Here is a 5,190-nt window from a genome sequence, read left to right as displayed (position 1 = left end):
ATGGCCTAAATGGAGGACCACGCCCCAAATCCTAAGGCAGCCCAAGCCTACGTGGAGAAGGGCGATTCCCTTGAAGATAAGATGACCTCACTTGAAAGATAAGATAAAGATAAGATAAGATAAGATAAGATAAGATAAGATAACTAACTTATCTTATCTAAGAAGATCACTCTACGCCATTATAAATACACTGGAGCACCTAGGTATAACTCATACTCTGATTCTACAAAAAAACCTGCTTAATACCCTTGCTAACTTAAGCATCGGAGTCCCTTGCAGGTACCACCACCCTCCGGTGATGAAGGATCAGCACCATCACCAAGTCCAATAAGTCGGACACAACAGCTCCGGCCAGTACAGAAGATCTCATCCGAGATCGACCTACAGTTTCAGGTAACCCTCAGAACATTGGCGCTGTTGCCGGGGACCCTGGAAGTCATCATATCACTATGGCAGACGACCATGACAACGATCACAATTCAGATCTAGAGGATAGAACGCCGCACAAAAACGCATACACTACACCAAAGGATACTTCTCAACTTAACAACAAAAAGAATTCTCCAAAGACAGGAGTCATGGAGGCGCTTCAAGACCATTCAAAACAGCTTGAAGAAGAAGCCCTACGTCAACGAGAGGCTGAGAAAGACCTACAGAAGGAAATAAGGTGACGCCGGGAATTAGAAGACAAACTCCTGAAACTCGAAGCCGATAGAAGAACTGAAGATTGATGGTTTAGAAGTTATAATAAATTCTCGTTGCAAGTATAGTTTCTAAACCAAGCAATCAACCTTTCTTACAAACGTTTTTGATTGTCACAATTAACAAACCCCTTTGGAATTGATAACCGAAGTATTTAAACCTCAGGTCATCTTCTCATGGAATTACAGGAAAGTATGATTTATTATTGGTTATGCAAAGGTGTATTTTGGGGTTTTGAAAAGGTTTGAACAAATAATTTAATTGATAAGAAAAATAAATTAATAATTAGAAAATCTCTTGGCAAGGTATGAAAATTGGAAGTCCTATCCTAGTTATCCTTATCAATGGTGATGAGAATTATATTTATGCTACCACTAAGTCAACCTCTAACTATGAAGGTTAGTTAAGTGGACAAACTAATTTAATACCTAAAGTCCTAGTCAACTCCTCAAGGAAAGACTAGATTTATAGGAATCTAAAAATAATAATTATCACTCACGATGAGTTTGAAAACTCAAGAGTTACCAATTAATCAACTAAAGTCAAAAGGAAAAATCTAAATTATTTATATAAATAAAAGGAAGCAATCATGAGTATGAAATACCTCAAATTGTATTAAGAAAATCATAACATGAATGTCATTAAACAAATAAAAGAGAAAATAAATAGAAGAACATTGAACCTGAGATGAAGAAGAAATATTCCTAATCCTAATAAAAATCCTAATCCTAATTCTAAGAGAGAGGAGAGAACCTCTCTCTCTAAAAACTACATCTAAATTGTGAAAAGTGTGTATTATGATCTGATCTCCAGTGATGTCTTGAGTCTTTGCATGTTCCCTAACTTTAATATGTGTTTTTGGACCAAAAACTGGGTTGAAATGCGGCCCAAAATCTCTGCCACCGACTTCTGTAATTCTGCAGATTGCGCACGTCACGCGGCCGCGTTGTCTACGCGATCGCGTCACTCAGCGTTTTTCGTACCATGCGTGCGCGTCGTCCACGCATTCACGTCGTTCGTGCAGCTTCCAGTCTGCACGGTCGCGTCCCGCACGCGAACGCGTCACCCTGATTTCTTCTATTTCGCGCGGTCGCGTGAGCCATGCGACCGCGTGACTTCTCGCTGGTCATCTCCTCAATTCCTTGTGTTCCTTCCATTTTTGCATGCTTCCTCTTCATTCCTTACGCCATCCTTGCCCTATGAAGCCTGAAACACTTAACACACAGATCACAGCATCGAATGGTTACGAAGGAAAATAAAAATAAAAATATACAACTAAAAGGTCTTTAGGAAGCAAGTTTTCAATCATAAAACAATTTGGGAAGGAATTGTAAATACATGCTAATCACATGAATAAGTGGGTAAAAAGCTTGATAAAACCACTCAATCAAACACAATATAAACCATAAAATAATGGTTTATGATGCCAGGGCATTTTGGCCAGTTTTACTGACCTTTTCTTTACTGTTTTTAGGTAATTTCATGCATTTTCTTAGGAAATAAGTTAGTTTTGGGCAGATATTCACTCAGACCTTGATTCAAGCATACATTGTGCATTTTACATTATTTCATGAGGATTTTGCATGATTTTAATGACAAAATTTTATATTGCATTACCCATGACTTGGACTAGAACTTTGATGCACTCTATTGCTTGATTTCAAGACCAAAGGAAGCAAGGAATGGGAGGTAACTTGCAAAGTTAAGGAGAAAAGTGATTGCCAAAAACACTCTCAAAAGCCATCAATGCCCGCGTTAAAGAGTCACGTTAACTAAGTTTTGTGAACTTTAACGTGGAGAGGAGAAGTTGAGCCAACGTTAGTGACACTTAACATTGTCACTAACGTTGGCAATTGCTCACAAATGGCCACGCTAGAAGCCACGTTAACCTAGTTAACGTGGCCTCTAACGTTAAAGGGGGAAGAGAAGCCAACGTTAGTGACACTCAACATTGTCACTAACATTGGCCTAAGGTGCAAAGAGCCACGTTAACGTGGGAGCTAACGTAAGAGATGGAGAATTGTCGACAACGTTAGTGACACTCAACATTGTCACTAAAGTTGGAACAACCACTCAACCCCCAAGAGCCACGTTAACCTCCACGTTAACTTGGTTAACGTGGAAGCTAACGATGAGGAATGAAGAATGAGCCAATGTTAGTGACACTCAACATTGTCACTAACGTTGGGATGGCTAAGAATGGCCACGTTAGAAGCCACGTTAACCCAATTAACGTGGACTCTAACGTGAGACCTAGGGGCACACTTAAACGTTAGTGAATATGTTGAGTGTCACTAACATTCTCGAAGAGTGGCAAAAGCCACGTTAGAAGCCACGTTAACCTAGTTAACGTGAGCTTTAACGAAGCAAGAAGGGGCACACTTGAACGTTAGTGACAATGTTGAGTGTCACTAACGTTCTCGAAGGCTAACAAGGCAACGTTAAAAGCCACGTTAACCCAGTTAACATGGGCTTTAACGTGAGGCAAAAGGGGTGCATGGCAACGTTAGTGACAATGTTCAGTGTCATTAGCGTTCTCGAACTTGTATTTTCACTAAATATTAAACACCCCTAACGTCATGAGCTAAAGTCTCTGCCCACTTCACACTTTCTCTCTGCAAGTAAGCCAAGCCCAAATGAAGAAAGGAACTGCTTCAAACTCAAAGATCCAAAGGCCCAAGACTGGAAGAACTAACTAGAAGCTGAGAAGAGTAGTATATATAGGGGTAGTTTTGAAATAGAGAGGGGCTTTTTGGGAGAAGAGAGAACTACTCTCTGTATCTTTACTTCTCTGCACTTCTAGTTTTATCATGTATTCTCCATCTTTGATTTTGATTTCTAGAGCTATGAACAACTAAACCCCTTTCATTGGGTTAGGGAGCTCTGTTTTAATTTGATGGATCAATATTAATTTTCTTATTCTTCTTCTATCTTCTCTTTTGATTTTACTTGAAAGCTTTCGATCTTCATCCAATTGGATAGTGATCTTGGAAAAGAAGCTATTCAAACATGGATCTCTTCGGATCCTTGAAAGAGGAATGAAGAGATTAGCTAGGAATGCTTTCTCATGTAGGACCAAATTGAGTGTGGATGGGTATGTGGCTATAACCCTCTAAGCATTTGATTTGGGAAGTGCATGTGGTATAATCAGTGACCACACTTCATCTCTTCTCATGAGCAATTGACCAAGGAATTGGCTATTGATCAAGATTTGAGCGATTGAATTGCAAGAAATTGTGATTCAGTCACTTAAGATTGCCAAGGAGATCAATGAGTGCGTTGATTGAGGAAGAGATGAAAATGAAATTGATCCGGAGAATGCAACATCTCCTAAGCCCAATGAACTCCCCATTTCTGATCTTACCATTCTCTTTATTTTTTGCAATTTACTTTTATGAGCAATTCCCCCATCCCCATTTACAATTCTGCTATTTACTTTCAGTCATTTACTTTCTCGCCATTAAATTTCTGCAATTATCAACTCTATCCATGGATTCGCTCAACTAGATCGTTCATCTAATTAAAGTTGCTTGATCAATCAATCCCTGTGGGATTCGACCTCACTCTATTGTGAGTTTTTACTTGACGACAAATTCGGTACACTTGCCGAATGGGAATTTGTTGAGAGACAAGTTTTACCCCGATCAAGTTTATGGCGCCGTTGCCGGGGATTGATTGTGCATCGACAATGATTACATTAGAGGATCACTAGATTGAGAATTTTTATTTTGTTTGATTTAATTTTCTGTTTGTTTAATTTGTTTTCCGTCGTGGTTTAATTCTTCCCCTTCCCTGTTTCTTAATTTTTCTTTGTTATTTATAATTCAGTTCACTAACCCACTAACTATTTGATATATTGCATCACTGACACTAACAAGTAATTCTAACAAAATACTATCTGCATTGCTTTTCTTGCTTGTACTCTGTTGGTTGTATGACAGGGAGAAGAAGCGGAGCTTCAACTTCCTTTGATTATGAACCTGAGAGAACCTTCTTAAGATTAAGAAGGGAGGCAAAAGAAAAACCTGCAGGGGGTGCTGAAGAAGAAGAGGAACACTTTGAAGAATACTTTGAAACAACCATGGAGGACCTTCGTGAGGAAGAGGTGCACAACCATGGTGGAGGAGGTGGAGCAAATTCTGGTGGGGAAGATAGAAGAGTCTTGGGCTCTTACATTAACCCAAACCCAGGGAACTACGGAAGTAGCATCCAAAAACCAACCATCCATGCTAACAACTTTGAACTAAAGCCATAGCTCATCACCCTCGTTCAGAACAATTGCTCTTTCGGAGGAGGTGTTCAAGAAGACCCCAACCAACACTTAAACACATTCTTGAGAATATGTGACACAGTGAAGTCCAATGGCGTTCAACCAGACGTCTATAGACTGTTGTTGTTCCTATTCTCTCTCAGAGACAAGGCAACCAAGTGATTGGAGTCTTTTCCAAAGGAGAGCTTGACAACTTGGGATGATGTTATGAACAAATT

The sequence above is a fragment of the Arachis duranensis genome, chromosome 4 (assembly GCF_000817695.3).
Source record: "Arachis duranensis cultivar V14167 chromosome 4, aradu.V14167.gnm2.J7QH, whole genome shotgun sequence".
Classification (NCBI taxonomy): domain Eukaryota; kingdom Viridiplantae; phylum Streptophyta; class Magnoliopsida; order Fabales; family Fabaceae; genus Arachis; species Arachis duranensis.
Note: the sequence above shows the minus strand (reverse complement) of the source record.